Source organism: Corvus moneduloides, chromosome 2, assembly GCF_009650955.1.
Source record: "Corvus moneduloides isolate bCorMon1 chromosome 2, bCorMon1.pri, whole genome shotgun sequence".
In the NCBI taxonomy this organism is placed as follows: Eukaryota; Metazoa; Chordata; class Aves; order Passeriformes; family Corvidae; genus Corvus; species Corvus moneduloides.
Genome location: NC_045477.1, coordinates 101571253 through 101596574, shown reverse-complemented (window position 1 = coordinate 101596574; position 25322 = coordinate 101571253). Strand labels below are relative to the sequence as shown.

The following is a 25322-nucleotide window of genomic DNA, read 5'->3' as shown; positions in this document are numbered from 1 at the left end:
ATGTATGAAAGAAATAGAGTATTTTATATTCTGATTACCTTCAAGTACATTCTGTGTGAGACATCGTTTTGAAGAAATGTGTGGAGGAGTTTTATAGGATTTTCAATTATTCTGAATGTAATAGGGGTGAAAAAAATACAAGGAGTATAGCATCTATTTGAAATAATTATAATAGATATGTTTTACTGTGTCTGAGTTTAACAACTCAGATTATCATCTCTTATTCCTTTGGATGTTTTGCTAAGCAGAAAACAGTGGAGATGTGGCTGAATTTTTTGGGGATGGTAAAATGCAATATAGAATACTTACATTTAGAGGACTAAGTTCACAATATAATCACTGGAAATCTCATATGTATTTCAGAAGGAAAATCTCCACATGAGTTGCCTGCTTAAATGTATTTAACACAAGACATAAAATTTAAACTTCCACAAGCAGCATTAAAACCAGCACCTTTCATTTCTAGCTAATACTGAATATTTTAAACCCCCTACTCTTTTTGGAATTATGAATTGCAGTATGAAAATTTGGAAGCAGAAGACTAGCTTCATTATTTATAATAATAGCTGAGCATATTATATAACTCCAATGACAAATAATTCTGTTTTAATATTTTACTGAAGGGTACCAATGAAGAGAATACCTAATAGAGTAGTTGTTGCAGCACAAGTCCCTCCATTCAGCAGCAACTGTTAATATTTCTCACATGAAAAGGGCTAAAGAATTCATATATGGATTTTTTTTTTAATTGAAACTCATGTTAAAAACATTTTCCAAATACAAATTTTTCAGGTTCTAATAAAAATAGAATTTATGCATGTATATGTACATGTATTCTTCAACTCATTTCAAAGTTTGGTGCTTTTTATTGTCTTACAAAAGATTGCATGTGTCACTTGATAGCCTTAATGTAGACCTTTTTTTTAAATGAGTGATTTAAAAAAAAAATGAAACAAATGCAAACTCAAATTCTTTTAAAAATTGACAAAAGATCATCTGTAATGGTTCTTTTACTGTATGACTGCCACTTGAATACCATCTAGGGAAGGTTTGTTTTTGTGAGGGCATACATTACAGGTGGATTCTTGAGTGAAACACTAGCGTTTTTTTTGTGCACCAGTAATCAAATAGTGATAATCTTCGTTCGCAGTTGGAAGTGCTTACATGGCAAGAATCGAATTTCTAAAGCTTATGAGCTGTGTTTCCTACAAAGATATTTTTTTCTTGATATCTTAAGTTCATTTTCAACTCCTGAGAATATTAAAAAAAATTAAATAATACAAAGTTGAAAGCTCTACTTAAAAACTCCTGTAAGAGTTAAGAGCTGTATTTAAAAACTGCAGAAACAAGAAGCATTTGCTCTGATATCCTGTAGTTTACTGAGGAAATCTAATAATTGAATTATTAACTAAAACCTGATGATGACTACAACAAAAGTATTTATCACTTAGCCATCTATGAGTCTCAGTTGCATCTTAGACATGTGAATAGGAAAAAAAAGAATGAGAAAGAACTGAAAACTACATTGTTTTTAGGTGTTTGTAGTACAAATTATATATTGCTGGAAGATTTAGTTTCTTTATAGAAACTTCAAATTGTTACTTGGATGCAGAATACCTTCGTTAGCATATTTACCTATGGTTCAAAAATTGTCTACAGATTAGGGAATTACTTGTTGAAAAATAACATAATAACATTTAGAGTTTGCAGAACCCGAGAAAGACAAGGATTTTATTGCTGCAGTGGTTTGTCACCAGAGGGGTTTTTGAGCTATTAGTTTTTCAAAACCTTTGAAGACAAGGCCACTTAGGTGCCTGGTTTGAGCTTCCACTTTGTCATTATCCTTCCAACTTATAACTTCCACACACGTGTGTTTCAGGAGTCTGTGTGTACTCAGAGGAGTATTTCTACAAATATTTAAAAGCACTATGCAACAACTCCAGGTTACTGGATCAGTACCCATCCTCACAGTGACACGACAGTGCCGTTCAGCCCTTCAGAGGCTGGTGCTTTGCTCAGGCAGAAAGTCCTCTGGGACCTGAACTGTGGTCTTTGCATAGCACTACAATGCAGTATGTTACATACCAGTGTGGTCAGAGTTAGCTTTGTTTCACTATACAACTCAGGGTATATCAACACTTCTTAGAGCTTTTTGAGATAAAATTTGTATTGTGGTTTGCAAAGTGAGAGCAATTTTGCATTTGTGGAAGTGATTTCTAAAATATGTTTCTCTTTAATGCTCTGCTCGAGACCCTGTGGTAGTTTTTGTTGTCACAACCATGCTCTTACGTGTGATTTATAACTTTCCAGTAGCAGCTACCAGCTATTGTCAGAATTTCCTCCCAAAATTATGTGTCCAATAGACTGCAGTCAAGTATGAGACAACAAGTATGAGACTCGGATATGTGGACTGACTTCTGCAGTTTATTGAGATAATGAGAACTTTTATTGACTTCAAAGGGCTCTGGATCAACCTCTTAGTTTCTGCTCAAAGCAACTGTAGCCTTTCTTCAATTTTTAATACTGAAACAGTAAAAGGCCAACATATTCATAGCTTGTTCTCTCATGAATATCTTTATTCTTCCAAGTAACAGCAGGGTAGAGAAAAGCAATTGACTTCTCAACCAGATAAATGGAAAGAGTAAAGATATTGTACTCATGACAATCATAAATTTGGGGTTGTTATGACCTGTAATCAACAGCATATGATATAACCTATTGCTATTGTATGCAGGAGATCTAAAGATGACTGACAGCCTAGAGCAAGTAAGATCTAGCTGAAAACAGAATGTTCTAAATACAGAACAATGACTCTATATATAGCCTTACAGTGAGAGCAATCTTTTCATTTCTCCTTCTGAAAGGAGACAAGAGAGGATTTATTTGACTTTTGGGAAGCTTTAGAATCTTCAGTAAATATTCCAAGACACTGGAATCATTTTAGGCAACTTACCCAGTTCATGTAATGGAGTTTCAATAAATTTACCAACGTATTGATTTCCTGCAGTGGGGAAATGTGAGGGATCTTCTTATTATTGTGTTTGTTATTTGCTTGCTCAAGTAATTATTCTACACTGTCCAATGCTAATTTTAGAGAATTCTAAATACAATAGATTCAGTTAGTACATGGAGTGGTTGATTAGCTGAGGACTGAGATAATCCATTGTCATGTGTTAATGCTTCTCTTGTGGGTGTTCCAGTGACCTCTCGTGACTCTTAATCTTTATCTAACATTTGGTACATGATTCATTCAGCACAATAAAACTATAATGAATGATTAAGTTGTAATGAATGAATTTAACTTTTTGCACTTGACTCAATTCTTAGTAGAAGCATTAAACAAACTGCATTTGTTGCACAAATGTCTTTTTAACACCTTAAACTTAATCAAAAGGATTTAGGGCCACATTCTCACCTTCTATACATGTTTTGACTGGTTTTCTCTCGATTGTTTCGTGGTCTTCACAGACTATTTGAAGTTACAGGAAAAGAAAAAAACCCCAAAACTCCTACAATGCCAAATACATTTACCACACCTTCTGTAAAGCACCTTAAGTCAAAATTTCAAGATTTGATACGGCCTGTTGCTGCTTGAGCTGCAGGAATTCACACTGTTCATCTGACAGTAAACTGGTGGTGAAGAGGGAGGTTGTACTGCAGGCGACATGCCCCAGTTGTAGAGGGAACCTAGTTTAGTTTTCTGCCCAGAAAAATCCATTTCAACCCATGTAACTGCCTCTTTTCCTTCTAGAGATCAGGAATTGGGTTGATCATAAGGTTCCTGTCAGACTACTTCTCCTGTAGTCTGCTCATGCACTCCCAACATAATAGTAAAGCTGGTAGTGGCTGCCATCATTGCTGTTCTGTCACATTTTATCCCTAAAATGGAAATGAATTTTAAAATATTTACTTTTTTTATATATTTTGATTTTGGTAAACTACCAGAACTTTCCTGAGAAGGGAAAACTCATCGTTTTAAGTGCAGCCTGCATTAGCTAGGGTAGAATTTAATTAGAGGAAGAAAGGTTTCCAATGAAAGACTTTTCCTCTCATTGAATTTGAGGGAAGAGGAATTGGAGCCTTTGATATAAGTTCTCTGTAATTTTCTCTTGTTGCTCTTTGTTACCAAAGTAAATTCTGGCTGTATTTAGACTGCAAACCTGGGGTAGGATTTGAAACTGTTGGGGCAGATTGGGCTAAAAACCCAGGTTGAGCCATGATCTGGAACATCTTGGTAGTTAGCTTCATACCTTTCTTTCTGTTTCCTCCTACTTTTAGAGTTATTTTATTGGTTGAAACAGAACACCACATACACAAAAATGAAGAGAATTGTATTTTTACTAGGAAGTCTTGTGATGTAGACAACTGTGGGAATGAAGGCAATAGAGATAGAGTCATTAAGATGCAAGCTTAGATGGACTCTCAAAAAACATCATGTGAAAGTCTTACAGGTATCAGAGGTGTTTGTGTTTGCTCACAAGGTTGCGGTTGCCAGATAGAGACTTAAGTGTTTTTTCTCTTCTTGGCAGGGAGGCTAAGAGAGGTGTAAGGGTGCCTACATCCCATTTCATGTCATTAAGTTTTTTGTGGTGCGGGAAGAAGATGGAGTTGTTTCTTTTCTGTTCTGACTTTCCATTGGTAGGCAGGTGATTCTGTATGATGATTTAAACCAATTAGGACGAGTTAAAATTTCTTCCCTTGTCTCTTGAGGATAGAATGAGGCCTGGGGTTATAGGACTGTAGCAATCCCAGTTCTATTTGACTTGAATCAGGCTTCTGCTCAGTTTTCACGAAAGATGTCAGAGATTATAGTTCAAGCTGTTCTTTAGTTGCTAATATTAAATGATGCTGCTCCATAAGGAGAAATAATGATCTGAGTAATTGATGAAGTGATTCACTGGCATGAATTAGACATAACCAAACACTGAACATCTGCTATAACCTTTGCAGCTGGAGTGTAGCTTGAGTCAATCATGTTGATGGCATATTCTGTCTTTCTTGAAAAACGTACATGTATTTACAGATCACGGAAGAACAGAATAACTGACTGAGGTTGGAAGGGACTTGTGGAGATGGTTTCTCAAATCTTACATTCAAGCAGAGACACCTACAGCTGATTGTCCAGGACTATGTCCAGACAGTGTTTGAATATCTCCAAGGAGGGAGGTCCTACAATGGCTCAGAGTAACCTGTGTCAGTGTTTGATCACCCTCACAGTTGAAGAGTGTTTCCTGATATTCAGAGGAAAATTCCTATGTTCATTTGTGCCCGGTGCTTCTGGTCCCACTACTGAGCACCATTCAACACCTGAAATTTTGAATTAAGAAAAGATGAGATTTATAGAGAAATCTTTTTAATCAATATTTTAATGCTTCTGTTCACACTGATTGTTTTTAAAAGCTGCTAAAATCATCTTATCAGGCTGCTGTTGTACTTTGGATTTGTTTGTCTCTACTGCCCAGCTTCATCATAAGTTGCTTCTTGTGAAAATACTGTTCATTGTTTTTCACCAATCATTTTGAGACAAGTAAGGAAGTTGGAAAAACACATTTCTTGCAGCTTAAATCATGTGGGTTTTAGTCCATAGGTCAGTGTAGAATGTGGTTGTGTCTGCCCCAAGCTTTCGATGATAATGTCTACAAAGGTAAATACTGCTCAGAATAAACAAATTATTAAGTACCTTCTGGAAGGAGAAGAGATAGCAACAGGGAAGGAAACATAATATCAAGGTAGACAAAAGCATAAATGTCTAACTGATCCGAGACTGTAATCCAGTGATGACACTTCTATACATTGTGGTTTGAGACATTTATTTTTACCTGATGATTTAATGCAAAATGCTGAATGATTGAACTAGCAATCTCATTGCTCTTTCTTTATAAAATATTTTCTACTATGAAGATAGCCATTCTTACTTTATTTCATTTGTGATTCCTAAATTTTAAGACATGTTTTTTTTGTTAAAATTTCAGTTAGGTAATCTTGAAGTTTAGCAAGGTTTGTAAAGAGAGTTGCCATCACTCATTTTACTAAAAAATATACTTAGATAAAATGCTGAACTTCTGGATGCAGAAGAGCATTTCCTAAGGGGCTGAAACCAAAGTGGTGAATTTACACTGATAGCTTGCTAGTAACAAAAGTTCTGAGCTTTACCTTCTAAGGAAAAATAGATAGAACCCCTTTCTATCTATAACAACAGATTTATCTACCAATTAGACTATTTGAGAGGCAGTACCTCTGTGGCAGGCATAAGTGCTAAGGAGGTGGCTCAATCATGTAAAACAAAAGTGAAGATAGGTTATAATAAAAAATGAAAGCTTCTCCAGATAAGAGGAATGGAGACAAGAGTAAGACTCAGGTCTCTGTGGAGTCAGTAATTTTGAGTACTCATTGGAGTTAAGGGATTTAGTGCTTAGATGTATTAAGGTGTTAGTCTAGGTGGAGAAACAGGAAATAGAAGACTGTTATAAAAAAATCAGCCATAACTAGTTGCCTTTTTAAGAGGTTGTGTGAGTTTATTCTACTGTAGTGTTTGGTGTGGGTTTATCTTCATGTGTTTGCTTTAATCTACATAGTTTTCATGATGGTGGCTGGGGAAGGATATATCATGGGCTTAGGAGATGCAGATTTTGGTGATTATTTTATGGGTGGAATGACAATTGCTGAAAGGATATGGTCCTCATTTGTCTGTCATCGTGGGTCTGGTCACCGTAGAGTTTTTTCACCATGTTAACATTTCACTTGCTGTTCTCAACTTGGTAATTCTGTCACTGCATCACAGGGTACAGAAATGTCAGCGGCTCTGCATGGAGAGCAGCAGGGCAGGGACTGTCAGCCAGGACCTGTCCCCCCGGTCAGGAGCAGGGCAGGAAAGGGCACCGGGGCAGCTTCAGCCCCGGGCATCGGGAACCTCTTTGGCGGGTCGAGGCCAGGAGCAGGGCATCGGCCCACTGTGAGCCCGGCTCAGCGGGGCCGTGGCAGGGCCGGGCAGGGCTGTGGGGAGCTGTGCCCGGCTCAGCGGGGCCGTGGCAGGGCCGGGCAGGGCTGTGGGGAGCTGTGCCCGGCTCAGCGGGGCCGTGGCAGGGCCGGGCAGGGCTGTGGGGAGCTGTGCCCGGCTCAGCGGGGCCGTGGCAGGGCCGGGCAGGGCTGTGGGGAGCCGGGGACCGGCCCTGCCGCGGCACAGCCGGGCTGCGGCTGACGGGCGGTCCTGGGCCCCGGGCGAGTCAGGACTGGTGATGTCCTCAGCGACGTGCTACGTTGAAAGGCTTTCTGAAAATGTTCGTTCTGGAGATGCAGTATAGATGGGTCACATTCTGTGAAATGTCTGACATTTTGGTTTCATTCAGGAGAACTGGGAAACACCATGGAGGTGAAATGAGTAAGAGCTCAGTTTCCAGGAGAAGGAAGTCTCAGAACCTCTGTTGCTGTCAGTCGGGCCCTCTGCTTTGTATCCTTGGCAACTTTCATCAACACTGAACTGGAATAGCCTCCCTATGCATGTTCTATCCATCGGAAACGTGTTTCAGTAGTATAGGAATGGAAATTTATGCAGCTAGATAGGCAATTCCGTAAGTGCAGACAGATTTTGATGCACTGATTTCAGTTTGATAGCTGGGATTGCATTTTCCCTTACCTTACACTGCATTTTTATGGGGTGTGTGAAAACCAGCTCAGTGGTTTAACCAGCAATGATAGTATCTGACACATCATCTATGGAAAGATAAAAAACTTTTCCACTTATAAGAGGGCTTTCATGTATGAGTTTTTATAGAATGAATTTTTAGTTATTCCAGTCTTTCTGTCTGTGCAGATTTTTGGAGAATTTTTTCCTGAATCACCTAGGCTCTTAAAAAAAATCATAAGGGAGAAAGGCAGATATGTTCATCAGAGTTTGCTCATACATAGAGAGGCATATATAATTTCATCAAAGGTAATTGCTTTACTAGTAATAACTTCAAAGTGACAGAGATAATTAACATTACCTTGAGCATAGCAAGAGCCTTGCTGTAATAGCTGTTTAAGTGCCTTTTCATACATTTCTTGCTGTTAGTTCCAGATACAAAAATAATATTAAAAGTCCCAAGGAAACTTAACTAGATACTTGGAAGTGGGGACCAAAAGATGATCTGAACTCCATGCCACTGGCTGGATTATTCTGTCTTCTATTAATCTTATTCCCTATCTACAGTCTCTGAATGCTGTACCTTGACAAGTTTGAGGGCTATTATGTGGAACTCTTGCTGTTCCATCTGATCTTTAATTTCAATATGTCTCAGCATGGTCTTGAAGCTCTCTTTGGATTTTTTTTTCTTTGGCTTCGGTTTTGTCCTTAGTCTTTTTTTTTAAATTCAGATTGTTCTTTTCCTCTCTGCTTTCTGCTGTCTTTCTCCTTTAGCTGTGTCTCGTCCTCCTTTTCCTCCTCCTCCTTAATCTCAGGCTTGGCCTTTCTTTTATCGGTGGCTTGAGATTCAACCTTTTCTTTTAACATGTGGCTGGCACTCTCCCCTTCTCTTTGACCTTAGACTTAGCATTTCCTATGTTCTCCATTTTTTTCTATGTCTTGTTCTACATGCTTTTTTTGGCATTGTTACTTTCTGGCCTGGAGTTTCCCTAAGAGGATTTATCGTTCCATTTGCCATTCAGAATTTCTTAACACAGCAAATTACTCTCTTCTGCATCTTCAGCATTTCTCTGGTTTGTGTTGCTGTTTTCAGCTTAGGCTTCATGAGTTTAATTCCACCTGACTTCTCATAGCAGTTTGCAAATTCTTCAGAAGATTTGTTTTGTTTTGATTCAAAGTGAGTCTAATGTCTTTGTTTCCAGCCTGGTTGTTGTATTTTGGGTTTGTTTTGTTGTTGGGGTTTTTTTTAGTTGTTTTTAGGTTTGGTTTGTCTTTTTTCCCCCTCAGCATGGCCTATGTTTTTTCTGCAAATTTTCAGGTTTTGACCTGTAGTATTAATTATTAGGTTTGTTTGGAACCTCATTGCACCAATATTGTCGTCCTTTCATCCTTTGTTTTGTAATGAAATGTGTATTCTATTCAAATATTTACCTTCATTTATTCTCCTGATGAGGAAGAGTTTTTAATCTTTTTTATATGCTATATCACTCATGATATCTTTTTTTTGATAGGTGGTTCAGGATGTTTCTGATATGGCCCATGTAAGAAATTAACCTGTGTTTTGCCAGTTGGTTTAGCAAAAATTCATATCCAAATAATTTTGAAGGCAAGACTTCCCAAGAAATGTTAGTACTTTATGGAAAAAGTAAGCATCACTGCAAATTCATATCACTTGTTCCTAGATGCCATCATGCCTTACACACAGCTTCATTTCTCCTCTCCATCTGCGTCCTGTGGAGATAGCCTCAGCCTTTCCATTCCTGTGTTACTGCTTCTTTGCTGCTGCTGTATCTTTGGTAGCAGCCCATTTTCTCTGAAGAGCAGTCTCTGTTCATTGTTTGTGTTAGGCTGTTCTGCCTACTTCCTCTGTTCATCTTTGGTCTCTGCTACACTTTTTCCTGCCCTTAGACCTTGCCAAGATTCATACAATCCTAATCTTTTGTTTTCTTGTAGTTTCTCTCTGAAGCCACCCACCTGTTTTGTAGGATATTTTAGTTATTTGTGGCTGAGGATACAGTCCCTCATCTCTGGCTTCAGAGTAGTGTCAGTCTTTTTTCCCTGCTTTCTCTGACTATTGCTGCCACAAGGGCATGCTTATGGGACAGGCAGAAATCAAAACTAGAGGTACAGAAAGGTTCAGAGGTTCAACTACTTAAAACAGAAATAGATGAGCAGAGAATCATGAGGAATGTATATGGGAGAGAAAGAAGAAACACAGGATTCACGTCTCTTTCTGATCTGCTTGAAGACAAGGACTGTAACTCAGAATAAGTACATTGAGAGGGAGTGTGTGGATGAGAGGCTTCCTGTCTTCTGGTGTGCTGCTTTCGATTGAAGTTCCAAAATGGGTCTGCAAAATGGGAGGTTTCTTCTGGATGAATTTCCTTCCTTTAGGCAAAGAGAGAGTTACTGCCTATTCAGCAAAGGAGAAGTTACATTTCACTGCCTTTGCATTATTTGATAATTAATTATAGTTGGTTCAAGTAAAGAAATTAAGATACCACCACTCATTTCTTAGATGTCTCAAAATCAACATTACCTCAGCTGTTATATGTGCAGAGTGGGTTGTTCATTTTCTAATTTGAAGCCCACACCCTTTGACTCATGAAGATTAATAAGTCTTCTACATTTCAGAATGTCTTTTTCCCCCCCACTAAAATACAAAGGAAGCCTATGGTCAGATTTAGTTATTTTGCTTTCATATACTTTAATTAGGGGAAAAAATGATTTCATTTGCATATCTCTGATACTCCTCTAGCTGGTCTGTGTCTATTTCCTGCTGTGAGATCTACCTCTAACTAGCTTTCCTCTTCTGAATGGCGCCTTCCTCCCAAACTGTCCAGGCAATAAGGAGTTGGAATAGCAACATCTGCTTATTTGATATTCTGGCTTCTGGACTATTGGTACTGAGGGAATATCACAGAACTGCCTGCATGCATTTACCCATGCTCTTAGGCACATGGTGTGATTCTTGGGATGTCCTGCAGAGGACCAGGAGTTGGATTTGATGATCTTGATGAGTCCCTTCCAGCTCAGCATATTCTATGACCCATTGTTTCATTACTGATTTTCTGTTTATAGTTAAAAAGATTCGGTAATTTAATTGCTGTGAAATACAATTGCTGTCACTACATATGAATTTTTCAGTTTAACAGTGGGGAGAGCTTATTGTGAAAATTTTCAAAAGAAAGAACTTGGTATGAAAATGAATTGAAAGGGAAAAGTGTATAAACACTGTAAAGGTTACAGATTTAAAGATGTTAAGATTAAATTCAGAAGAGTGCATTTTCTTAGACTTCATGAACCTATCTACTCAAACAGAAGTTAATTACAATAGTCCAGTGATTGTGTTGAATAAATTTGAGCATCAAAGAATGAACAAATGGTTTTAGCTTATATCTAGGTATTTCCAGGAGCTCTCAGGGGTTTTGGGGATGGCTGGAGAGAGTGGGTCATCATGTTCAAAACAAAATGGTATTTTTTATGAGACAGACATTTTATTTCTCAAGTAGACTGAGATAACTGTACGCAATGACAGAATGTTGGTATTAATGGGTTCTTGTTGTATCACCTATAAAATCAGAGACAGTTGTGGTAATTCTGAGAAACTACTCAAGTAAGTAAGTTTAAATTGGGTAACATTAAAACTAGGGCCATTATAGCACCATCAGATTTAAGTTACAAATGCATCTGTGAGATGGTGAGCAAACCTGTTAAAAAATTTCAGAAAAAATATGCTTAGAGGGACTGCCAGATTCCCATAATATTTTTATTAAAATTTTGTGGTTATGAGGAAATCAGTTGTCACAGATATGAAGACAAAATAGCTCTATAAAAAAGAAAAACGTGTGTAGACAATGCCTATATTGTCTTAGGACTGAACTGCTATTCTTTTAATGTGTGCCCATGCTTCCCAATAGAAAAGAAGTAGAGTATTTACTGTTGCTCTTTTGAAAGCAATTGACTATTGCAGAGATAAAGTCTAAACATGATCTGTAAATGGACATTGTGGTTTACTAAAATATATAAAGTTTAAATTATAACCTAGTCATCTACAATCAAATTCAGTCTGCCAAGGACAACTAGAAGACAGTGTAAGATAATATGAAGGTGAAAAGGATAAACACATAGGTACAGAGGTAAACTTGGAAAACCTAGTTCACAAATAGTACTTTCTTAATTCATATTTATCCTTTAAAGTTGGAGACTATTTTGGTATCAAGGAGAGACAGTAAATGCAGTCCCTGTGTTTACCAGTAAAGCTGAACTCTCTTCTCTTTTCTCTTCCTGTAGCAGTAATTAAGCTATAAAGGATGTTGAAATAAAGAAACACAGGTTTAAAATAACTGAGAAGTGAAGCTGTGTTAGCTTTAGCTTATTTTCACTGCCATTCACAGCCATTCCTTAAATCCTTCCTTATTTCTTATACCCTAGGTTTAATCACATACTGCTTTTGGAGAATTGGAATGACTGTCAAAGTCTATGTGAGCAGTGAAATCTCCAGTAAAAGTGCCACTGTCATGTGGATAGATTTAAGACATTACCATAGCTTGGAATAAAGATTGTCCTAAACTTCAACATCTGATTCCTCAATGGGCGTATATGAAAAGCAGCACTGTTGCCAGGCTTCCCCTGCAGCAAGTGTCCAGATGGACACTTTGACAGTTTAGCTAGGATGTTTCACACATTCCTTATTCATAAGGAATTCTGCTTTTCTTCATATTTCAGAATTTCTCCTTTTCAGATGTATATTCACATAGACATCCACTGGTACTTATTTCCAGCCTATAAAGATAATCACTGTGTTTACACAGAACTGAGGCCTGTGTTTGCAGCTGTTACAATGAATTGCACTTACAGGGAATGGTTTGGCTGTAGAGAGTCAAACCATTCATGAGGAAGTATTCACTGTGATTCAAATTGCAGAATCTACAATCTGTGTGCTGAGCAACTTAATTAAAATAAGAATAAATGATAAGAAAGAGGTGCCTTTAAGAGTGATGCAGAGAAAAGTAGAGTGCATATTTCCCATAAAATCTGCTGGCTTTGGAGGGAAGAGAAGTAATTAAGGTATTAAAGTCTTGAAAACTATTAAAATTACCTGAAATACCTTTCTTAACACTATTAAGGTTTGAGTTTTAAATCACAGTGTCTCAAGATACTCTTGACAGAACAGACTGTTGATAAATACCAGTATTTATCTAAATAGTCTATCTAAAATGGATAGCTTCCTCAGAAATAGTCTATCCATTAAAATGTCATTTGAAGTATAAACTATAGTTTTGAATTACACATAGGAAAGAATAAACAATAGTAAAATGGCTTAAAAATTTGATTATTTAAATTAAATTGAATATATTTTAATATATTTGACTATTCAAATTTTATATTTGGTTATGCATAATATATGTTTACAGAAATATTTAAAACCAAAGTGTTTGGTCATGCTTTCTTCTGTTTCTTGGATTTCAAATTATTTACTTGCCTTAGCAGCTTCTCAAAAATGTATACTTTTGTGGTATACAGGTTTAAAGACAATTTTGTCTTCGTAGCAGTGATCAATCTGCAAAGAAAAAAATATTGCTAGCAATTTTTATGACAGAAATGAATACACTATGCTTAATGTATTTATTGTGTGGTAATTAATATTGTGACTTCTCTCTTTTTGGAATCTTGAAAAACAGCATTACAGGTGATTTATTTATTTATTAAGTAACCTATTCACCATTTGTGACTCATAACCATGCATTTCTTTTCTTCATTTACTGAAGAACACTATATATTTTTTCCTAACAGGAAAAATTCCTGCTGTAACTAAAATGACATCATGCTGCCTCCTATGGGGGAATGCTGAAGCCTTCTCAAAAATACAACACAGTGGTAAGTACTAAAAGTATGTTCATAGCAATTCCTTTTTTCATAAAAATATGTAAAAGAAAGATGGCAAGTCTCTGTTGCTGTGTTTGAAATATCTTTGCAATATATTGTGCTAGTTTGAAAACAATCCAGTGGGAGGCACCAAGTCAGAATAACAATTTAAAAGGGAAATTTAAAAAAAAAGGCAGAAAACACTGGTTCAAACTGACAGGGTCAAGATACAGCCTGCTAGTCAGGGTGGTGGTAGCAGTCCGATGAAATGGTGGCTGCAGTCCTCCTGAAGTGGTGATCCTGTAGAAGGGTCTGCTCTTCCTTGGAAGGTCCAGTGGTGGCTGTGTAGCTCCTGTTCTCTGGGAATCCAGTGGAAAGGGTGTCTGTGGTGTTCGGAATCTCAGATTATATCCAGGATGGAATGCTTGGTTCCTCCCTCTGGGTGGAGCATGTCACAATGGGATGATGAGTCATTAAGCAAGGCGTTGATTGGGCTCATTAACAGAAGATAGTCCGGAGGGAGGAGGCAAGGAAACACTGCCCCACCTGGTTTCAACAGCTCATGAGGATTGTAATAGAATACACTGCAACCCAGGACATATATACATCCAGTTGAAAGGTTTGTTTACCGTGTGTTCATTCAATGAGACAAGGAATACAGTTCATTGTAAGCGTTAGCGCTGTTTATGTGCTTACTTATGATAAGCATGAATTGTTATTATTTTTCCATTCTATAAGTATTGAATGATGCCAATCAGTTTGTAGTTAAAAGACATGAGATTAAACCTGGCTATTGTGACACTACTACTTAGTAAAGTTTGGGGGTTCCTGGCCACACTGTACCAGATAGAGCTGACAGTCTTCAGTTTTCATTACAAGGTTGGGTTCCAGAGTTCTTGTGGGGCTGTACTAAAAAAGAGGCTTGGTTGCTGTTTCCATATTGTTACCGTAAGTGTTGGGGTCTCCTCCCCCTGCCATGTAGCCCTGGGAGAGGGGCCCTGAGGGGAGACACGGGGTTTCCCTGGCCCTGGTCAGCCTCGTTCCCCATTGGTTGGTTTGTGTTCCCCTGCACGGGCAAGGACCCTCGGGTCCCGTGACTGTAAGAGTTCCTCGGCAGAGCCCCGGCCATGCGGCTGGAGAAATAAACATCTCTGAAACATCTACCAAGAATCGGTCCATATATATTTCTTTTCCACGGGACTCCTGGTTTGATATATGCGTGTTACAGTAATCCCCGCTATAGCAATAAGGATCTATTTTTTCTTCTCAGTTTTTAGCAAAATATGAGAGAACATATTTTAATGTATAGCATGCACACAGGTAATGCATGTAGTTATATGTATGTGTATATACATGTACACAGATATGTAAACATTCTTATATCAATAAGAAATACGTGCCAAGGGTTTTATTTAGAAATCTATGCATAGAATATATTCTATTTATAAAACACCTTAATCTAATTACCATTCTTCCATACTGTGCCTGACACATTGATTAGTGAGAAGGGAATGAGATATAAAAGAGACCAGAAAAGTTTCTCTGGTGCACATTCTTGCTTTTCACTTTATATTTTCCATGAACTTCAAAGCAGATGTGACTTTTTCTGTAATCATTACACTAGCTGTAGTACAGCAATGTTTCAATTTTCTGTTGACACTGGGACCTAAATTCAAGGAGAAGGAATAATAATATATCTGATGTGATGAGAAAGTTGTGAATAAGCAATAATTCAAAGTGTGACAGGCTAGTTATGAGAATAGAGGGTACCATTATGTGAAATGTAAAATTCAGACAAAGAAAATAACAGCTTTGAAAATTCCTGTGATTTGCATCACTGAACCATGTTTATTCCAATTTGAAGCAATTTACATGCAATTGAACAAAAAATACTTTATGAACAGCGGCCTGTTTAATAGTTTAGCATCCACACTGATTGTGATAATATCTGAACTCTTAAGGGTTATATAGTGAGTAATACAATATGCATGAATGACATACATAGAATTCACTTACTCTACTTCAGACAACTCATGACTTTTTTTTCAGGAATGAGAAAAGCAAGTGATATAAAGAATACAAGGCTCATATAAAGCTAAAGTCAGAGTTGAAATAATAACAATTCCTTTGGGATTAAAAAATTGTGGTACATTTACCTTGTCTGGCACTAGAATAAGCCACAGTCATGTTTCAAGAAGGGAAAGTCGCATCTCAAGATAATCACAGTCCACTGAGATAGACCACAAGACGCTGGGGAGAGGGTTCTGAAGGGGAAACTGAGGGATAGTGTGATTTTAGTTTCCTCTGTTTTCTCAGCATTTTGTTTCTTCTTCATAACGCACAGCAGGAAAGTCAGAGAGAAGGAGAAGAAAAGGGAGCAAACAACATTAAAACAAAAAAGTGAGATGGAGCCTATTGATGTCTGGCTTTTAACTCACACTGCAAGTTAGTGAACATCAGAAGCCAGCTGTGCCTTTTGAAAATTTCCTTGTTCATGTGAGGTGATAATTGGACTATACATTAAAAAAAGCAACCAAAGAAAAAGAGATTAGAAAATGGAGTTATAAATCAGGATAAAATTTATTTCTGCTTCTCTGTTTGCTAATTTCCTGAAGTAGCCACAAGTATTTGTGTTCAACTGCCAACCCTGAGGTACTCCAAAATATACAACAGAATTACAGAAATATTTGTTAATTTCCTTTTTTGTCTAGAAAAGGTTTGTATTGAGAATATTTCAGGAAACAAATAGAAATGGATCTGAAAGCCTTCATGAAAATGTATAATTCAAGCCAAAGTAACCTTAAAGTTGTATCTTCAGAAGACAATAGGGATCCATTTATGAACAGAAGAACAAAAAAATTTAAAAAATAACTAGGGACAGTAACTTGGACAGATTTTGACTATGACTTTGGCTATATTGTACTCTTTTAGTTAAGAGAAATACAGACAGAAATCCCTAAATCTTGAACATTTTAACTGCTTACTTGCTATCTTTCTCATCCGTAATTCCAGATAAAATTCTTCAACATGATAAACCCATGATCTTTCTCAAGAACAGAAAACATCAGTTTATGTTTGGAGTACATGAAATGTATTTTCTGGAAATGCACAATATAGTAGCAAAAATTGAAGCAAACAAATGGCCCGTGCCTTGTCCTCAGATTTTGATCTTACATCAGAAGTGTAAAGCGAGTTTAAATGGTGGAATTTCATCCTAGAATCCCAGCCTGACAGCTGAATGTGCAGATGGAGCCCTGTGGTAGTCTGTGAAGTGCTGTGTCTTTTCTTTGATATAGCCACATACTGTCAGATTCTTGATCATGTTCTCAGATTCTGATCAAACCTTCTGTCTTGTATCATTTATGGTAACAAATGTGAATAAAAAATAAAGCCTTTATATTAGAAAGCAGGAATAAATTGTTCCAGTTTTAGTCTTGGGAGTTTTAGGAAACAGATCAACTCTTTGTTCTCTGAGGAAAATCAGGGCACAATATATTCTCATTCTTAGAGCTTTCAGCTCTCCTCAGCTTACTTTTCAGCTCTTGGGATTCAGATAAGAATCTTTGCCTTCCTCTTGTCAGGATTTAAGGCTGTATGTGAAAGTGTACTCAGCTGAGCAGTCCAACTTCTGGTTAAGCAACATCTTCAACTCCTCCAGTTTTCTTTTTAGGCTCTCACTGATTTTATACTCGTAGGTGGAAAAAAATGCTCCCCACATTTTATCTGTCTTGGTGAAATATTTGCACAATTTTAGTATGGAAACCTATCAGTTATGTAGGCTCCTAAGACCTGTACTATGATACATAGGCCCTGCTGACATTATAGTGTTCATTCTTCCTACCAATTCTTAATTTTGAAACACAAGGAAGGAAGGAAGGAAAGAACCTAGTTTAAAATTCTTTCCTTTTATAAAGATAGAAGGTGTGTTTTCCAGACTGAAACATAACTGATAAGCAGGAGCAACTAATGAAGTTATCAACTGAACCCAGACTGATGGTCTGGTCATGTCAATTAATTGAGGCTGATGCTCAGCATTTCAGTAAGTTTCCAAATTGGAAACTGTATCTTCTTCAAGAAATTCCAGTAGTGTGAATTGAATTTAACACCTACTGTTTGGAAATTTAACCAGGCTTTAATTAGAGTTTGTCTAGATTTGGTTGTAGGATGTTCCAAAGCTCTCTATGCATCTACAAATTTGTTTCCAGGGAGAGTATTCTGAAATCATAAATCCAGTGTGTCTCAGTTGATCTAGAAAAAATAAATTAAGTTGCATCATCTGCTTTGCTGTGAGATGTTACTGGTAAGCCTAATCTTAGCAAATCCAGTACATCACTGATATTAGGGTGTGTTTTCCATTAAAGGTAGAGACCTACTGTGAATAGTGGAATCAAAATATTCAGATTCTCTAATGAATATAAATAATTCCTTGCTTCCATTTGAATTCAAAGCGATGTATCCATTAATTTTTTATTCCAATATTTAGTTATGTATTTTGGTATGACTGACCTAAAGTACCTAGAAGTAGGTAAACTCTGATGACCTCCACCAATATGTGAATATCTGAAGAACCCAAATGAGAATGGAATACATTTTCAAGTATTACTCAGATATGAAATAGCAAACACCAAAACTTTTCAGGTCATTAAATTTACTTTCAGGTGGCAATGTAATTAAGTAATTTTAAAACTTCTACCTAAGTTCATTGGCTTTATTAAAAGCTTTGGGAAGATAGTTAAACAATTTTATAAAAGTATGAGTCATGATTGTCTTGAATCTTTAAGACTCATACACTGTTCTTATCTAAGTAATGCTTCCAGAAATATAATTGATTTTGTAGAAAATTAATTTGAACATAACATTACACAAAGTATTGTACAACAATAATACAGAATGGCTAAAGTTGTGTTATTTCAACATTATACAGACTTCATGGATAATGGGAGTTCACTGAATCATAACATCATGAGTAATAAGTAAAAGTGAAATAAAAATAATCACACTCTTTTGCACAGACAGCTCATTTAAAGTTCAGTCATGTTCAATTCAAAGAAGTGGAGTGCAAATTTTACTATCTCAGTGTTTAAACTTGAAAATGTTTTATCACCGTGACTCATAATTTAAATCTACTGTACTGAATAACAGGTAGTGAGTGATGTTATATCTGTTATATCTGTTTCTACAGGGAACTCTTAACTCTTAAGAAAGTACATAATAACTCAGTGTTGGGTTTTTTTCTAAGAACAGTAAAGCTTTTGAGCACAAGTTTCCAGTGTAAATGAATTACAGGCAAGCAGTTGTCCTCTTCCTGTCAAGGTTCAGAACACACTGAATCTGCATTTTTAACCACAAGACCACAGTTTGTTTTGTTTGGACAACTCAGTAGCTGACAAGAAGGGACGACCATCTATATCTCTTAACAAATATCCCTTTACCTGCTGTACAGCAGTTATCTCCCTCAGTTTTCATATAAAAGGAATAGCTCTGTGTAATGGCAAAATCTTGTGTCCTTCTAGTATCCCCATGACTTAATTTGAGCTCTGCACCCTGAAGCTCAAGTTTCTTTTAGAAACAACTGACAGAAGATGATTTCTGGGATCATCAGCTCCAGCTTCTATAACAGAGGATGACCATATCATGCAATGCTTTTTATACAGGTTGTAATCTAGGTTTGGAAACCAAGGGGTACATTGATTACTGGTGGAAACCAGTAATGAATGGTGTCTCTCAAAGGTCATACTGGGACAATGCTATTAAATATCTTCATCAGTAACATAGACAATGGGATTAAATGCACCTCAGCAAGTCTGTGGATGAGTGGTGCAACTGATTCACTTGAAGGAAGAAATGCCATCCAGGGGTACCCTCAACAGGCTGCAGAAATGCGTCCATGAAAACTTAACGAAGTTCAGCAAGACCAGTATAAGGTCCTGCACCTGTGTCATGGCACTTCCAGATCCATTATCAGTATGGGCTGGATGGTGAATGGATTAAAAGTAGCCTTGCAAAGAAGGACTTGGAGGTACTGGTGGATGAGAAATTGTTAATGAGTCAGCAACGTGTGCTTGCAGCCCTAAGCCAACTGTACTCCGGGTTGCATCAAAAGAAGTGGCCAACAGGTTGATGGAGGTGATTCTGCCCCTTTATTCTGCTCTGGTGAAACTCCACCTTGGAATGCTGTGTCCAGTTCTGGAGTCTTCAACACTAGAAAGATGTGGACATGTAAGAGCGGGTCCAAAGGATGGCCACAAAGATGATCAGAGGACTGGAACACCTTGCTTGTGAAGACAGACTGAGACAGCTGGAGTTGCTCAGCCTGAAGAAGACTCTTATGAGGTCTTACTGGAGCCTTTCAGTATATAAAAAAGAGCCGACAAGAAATGTGGAGAGATACTTTTTTTCAGGGCCTGTAGTGACAGGAAGCAAAGGGGAATGGCTTTAAACTGAAGTAGCATAGATTTAGAGGGGCTGTAAGGAAGATGTTCTTTATTTTAAGGGTGGCGAGACACAGGAACAGGTTGCCCAGAGAAATTGAGGATGTCCCATCCCTGGAAGTGCTCAAAGACAGATTGGGTGGTTTTGAGCAACCTGGTCTAGTGGGTGGCATCCCTGCTTATGGCAGGGAGGTTGGAACTAGATAGTCTTAAAGGTCCCTTGCAACCAAAACCATTTTATAATTTTATCATATTTCTGTATAGTATCATACAGTGATTATCTATGCATGTTTATAAAACATGCAAGAGTATTAAGGTAAATAGCTGAGAGTATACATGACTGATCAATTTTAACACTCATATAGCACTAGATGTAGCGCTGTATGCACCTCAGCATCGGAACTGGAATGTGGAGATAAAGTAGAAAATCAGTAATGATGGAATCATATTCTGGGTTTTTTTTATGATTTTTAAAGCAATTATATCACACTAAAACCCCTGTGAGAAATGCCCTCAATGTAGCTATTTGCAGTTGATTTCATGGTTGTGTGCCCTAGCCGTAGTACAAGGTTGTTTGTCAAACAGCACATCAGAAGAATTGAGGTTTTTTATTTTTTCAGACAGATTTGGGTTTTATAAATAGGCTTTCAGTACAGTTTTAGGAAAAAAACTTCCAGCACCACTCCAGAGGGCCTGGATATCCCATACTTTCTATGTCATATCTGCTAAAATACTGAATTACTTCCATTCTGTGCCAAATGCAAGTAATCCACCACAATTATGCTAATCACTGCCCTGAAAACAAATTGATACAGCTGTTGAGTGACTAGGGAAGATGATGGCATATTTCTTTCTTTTTTGAAAGAAAAAAATAAAATGCTTTTGCCAGCAGGAAGCCAAACTGCTTGTAGAAATTACTTAGAATTGAAAATCACTATTTGATTCTGAAGGTAAATATGTTTGTTTGTATATATGAATACAAAATACATTTAGCTTTAATTGCATGCCAATTTAGACTCAGATAGTTGGTATTGTACAGCATTTTTTTAGAGCATTATTTTGTTTTTATTTTCTGTTGATGTTGTGCAATATATATATATATACACACACAAACACACACCGTGTTTTCTATTGGATCTTAAATACGGGAGCTGAAAGTATCTAAACCATTCTTTCTACCAGGTTTATTATCAACAACCCCCCCACATTTTCTTTCATATATACTGCTCTGCATTCCATTTTTCTTTTCCAAGAAAAAAGCCAAAGACAGGGAACACAACACAAATATGGTAATATTATTATCCACAACTTTAAAAAAAGCTCAGAATATCTGAGTGCAGGTGAAACAACTCAGGTTAAGTAAAATCAGATTCTGTCAGCTTTCATTATAGGCTCTGTTTCTTCTGAAAATGTATGAAGTAGTACTATTCTCTTTTTCACCTGGTTGCAGCTGTATTAATAGTGATGGAAATTCGCTCTTCTGCGCTCACAGCATGAGCGTGGATTTAAAGCTTACACAACTATTCACAGAATGTTAGAAAAACCAGCTTAAATTTTTATCTTTCAATATGACTTCAGAAAGTAACTGACAAAATTTGGTGCCTAGTTATAATCTTAAAAAGCTGCATTTTTTTTTGGTGTAAGAAATTAATAACCTGCAACCAAATATCTATTAAAATTGTAGTTTGTCTCTCCATGGTGGAAACAAAACTCTTCTACCTGGAACTAAGTCACACATTTAATTCTAATGTAGTTTGCAGTCAGTGGAGTTAATTATACTGAAAAACTGTGTTGCTTCTATTGTTTGAGGCTTTTTGCTCTGCTTTAAAGGTACGTAGGTGATATTTGCTATTCTGTATCATATCATTGTGACTACTCTTATGGGTAGGCATATGTCATGAATTTGATTCATTAAGATGAGACGCAAATCCTTGAAAACTAGCTCTGAATAATGAGCAATCTGGCTGGTACACTGAGACGCAGTCTATTCTTAATTAAACAATGTTACCAAAACAGGCTGCAGGTATCCCTCCTCGAGCAGAAGGGCTGGACCTGATGAACTCCAGAGGCCCATTCCAACTTCAACAATATGTTCTCCTGTGATTTTCATTTAAGAGCAATTCAATTTTCTTTCAGTGAATTTAAAATAACAGTATGACCCTTTCACTTTCATTATATGGAAGTATCAAAAGGGTGGAAAAAATAAATAATGATGCTGAGTCACTTGAAAAGTTAGGTGATGAATAATTAGACACTTAGTGTTTCTGTTGTTAATAAATGTTTAAAGGAAGAAAGTTAAAAGAAATATACTTTATTTGACCAAATGAAACAGAAGTAAATATTTTAAAGACTACTGAAATAGTTTTTGTTTAATATTTTTTATAAAGTATTAGTGAAATACGACTCATTGAGTGGAATGGTGTGAGGCTACAATACAAAGTTCAAACAATGGCAGGAGTAGAATCTGTTTTCATTAGAAGCTGTCAAAACTAAAATGTATAAACAGTGAGGTAATAAGCTATATAAAGGTACAAGAAATTCAGATCTGATATATTCAGCATAAAATATATATTAATTTGAGAGCAGAATTCATTAAACATCTGAAAGACAAAGCTTTAGGCTAGTGCAGAAATTAAGCAATCTAAGTTTATTAATTAAGAAAGCAGGAGTTTCAATAGATGGGCTTGACAAAGAAAATGGATGTATTAGAATTTCATCAATGAAAATTGAAGCTGGGACAGAGCAATCACAGCAATTACACTAATAGGTCATTCTCTTGGCATCTTCATTGTCTTTTGGAATATGGATTATCAGTGCTTTGAAATATTAGTATAGTATTAGTACAACTTTGTCTGAGCTTGTTGCATTTTAAATATTACCACAGTATGCTATGAGGATAACTTAAAAAAAAGGTGTTAAAGAGTCATCAAAACTTGTGTTGACCTTTATTTAAAAACAAATTGAAAGTCATTTGATGCAAAGTTTTATTTCTGTGAAAAAATATCTCACGGGGAACTTAATTTCATTCCTTAGTTGAACAATTTTTCCCTATAGCTGTTTATGGTTTATCATTTGAAATCTCTATGCTGGAAATCATCAAAATCAGAATACAAAAAAACCCCAAAACTCAGTTTCTTTTCTGTTTGAAACACAAAATATGTGATTGATATTGCCAGAATATGGAATGACACTTACAGTTGTATTATTGGCAGTGTAGCTCCCATGTCCAGAAATACAACCATCTTGATGTAAGACTTTAGGAAAGATAATTGTTGCAATTATGATGAAATTTAGGGCCAGAGAAATAATGAATCAGGATTCCTTGATGGTTATCTTCAATACCTATAGAAGACAATATTAAATTCCAAAAAAAAGTAGTTAGAACCTTGCCAAGGTGATAGCTGTATCATCCTTTTGAGGGGCAGACTTCTAGGAGCAGCTGTCTAAACAAAGGCAAAAAGGAGATTTGATTTGCTTGTTCTGAGAATCAGTAAGAATACTGCTGAAAAAACATGTGTGCACTATCCCACTATTTAAAAATAAATAATTATACACAGCTACAAACAAGACCTTTAGATGATGGATTTTTTTCTCTCATGCCAAAGAAGGCATTATGGAAGGAATTATTTTGAAGAATAAAGTGTAAGTCAGATCACACAGGAATTACTGCTATATCTCCAATATGAGGTAGAATAATCTTCTCTGTCAATGGGATTTAATTGTCTGCCCTGACCTCCATCTGTTCTATTAATTGACTGCATTAGTTTGTGGCAGATATTTTTGGTTGGTATTATGTTTTATTGGTGAGATTTCTTAAGATGATATAATAGAAGCACACAGGAAGCTGTAACTCCTGCCATGTGACAAGGTATATTTTTTCTCAATCCTGACCTAAATCCGTTGACCGAGGGCAGGAAAAAATCGATCAGTCCTTCCTAGTCAACCTGGCAGCTGCAAATTGTTTTCTGGGTTTTTTTCTGCAATATCATCCCATATGGATATGATACAAGAAAAAAAGGAAAAAAAAACCCAATCCAAAACCAAATAAATAAAGAAAACAAGAAACCCTTTACAAAATAAATGAAATAAATTCCTTCCACAAATTAAAAATCAATTTTACATTGATTGATTTGATGGGCATATTACTTTTCCTGTATACAAAAGAAGCTAAAAACAAATGACCAGGGAGAAGAAAAGAGTCACAGGAAAGAATTATGATTTGGAGAAAGGAATATGCTAGCAGTGTGCAGTCTACAAGAAAGATTTGAGAATTAGAAAAGAACTGAGAAGGCTATGTGCAAAAGAGGAAAAATATAGGTACTTTTATAAGACGACATTTTCAGGCAGGGAAAAACAAGAGTTAGACGGGTCTTGAAAAGGTACCAAGGCATAACGTTTTGTCATGTAATCATATTGTTAAAAAATATTTCTCCTCATTTTTTAAGATGCCCATATAGTTTTGCAGTCTTGTGAAAGCAGGTAGGTGTGCTAAATAGTATGATAATAATATTATTGTATGGGTCTTGTCAGAAAGTCATTCATAAATGGTACTCATTGCAACCAACAAATCATGGGAAACATGTTTTTTAAAAATAAATAACCCAAATGTTTCTAACATAATACTGTTTTTCCACAAACCTATCAGTTCTATGTTAGTAAAGGCTAGTATTAGGTGAAGATGGTACACCAGGGAAGATGCATTGCAGCAGTCTTTAAAATAACTTGAAGATGGTTATGGGAATAACAATATTAATGGCAATAATAATAAAAACAGCCCCAGAAAATAAAATTACTTGGACGCTGGGTGAGAAAATATCTGAATTTTAGTTTTAACTCTGCATACTGAATTTCCTACCAATGGATGCTACATCATCTTTGATAAACTATCAGCACGATTAATGATAGAACAGACAAAAACTGTTAAGAAATTCACAGCCGAATAAGATCTTCCTGATTTTAGTCATGAGGACTTTGTTCATGTTTGAAACAAAGAGTGAAGTTACTAATTTCTTAACTCTGTGCTTATAAAGTTAATTCTGTATATATTGGTAAGAGATGAAAGAAAGAATCATCTTGCTACAGCTCAGTTAGGACAGTTACCTGTCTAATCTAGGCTAATCACTTGGGCTTTTTAAACATAATCTTCAGGATGTTTTCATAGTGGTTGACTTCAACTCATATTTAATGTCAAATACCTATGTTACAGCAGGAAGAATTGCTGCCTGAACTATATGCTTCTGGTATAGACAGAATATCTGACTTTCTCATATAGAGTTTGGGAGATGAACATGAGCTTTAGTATGTGTTTCCAAGGCAGAGAAGGTACCTTATTCATTGGGCTAAGCAAAGATGGAAATATTCCAATAATGGGAGTGGAAGGATGAGCAGGAGGAGAAACGACA

At 36.5% G+C, this 25322-nt stretch overlaps 1 protein-coding gene across 2 annotated transcripts in view; it reads left to right on the top strand.

The window, feature by feature from the left end:
- The window catches only part of NLGN4X (neuroligin 4 X-linked), a 171905-nt gene that overhangs the window by 16502 nt on the left and 130081 nt on the right, over positions 1-25322 (top strand). For both annotated transcript variants that reach the window (XM_032100581.1, XM_032100580.1), the window contains exon 2: positions 13418-13501. The gene's annotated coding sequence lies outside the window, so the exon portion shown is untranslated. The remainder of the gene's footprint in view (positions 1-13417; positions 13502-25322) is intronic.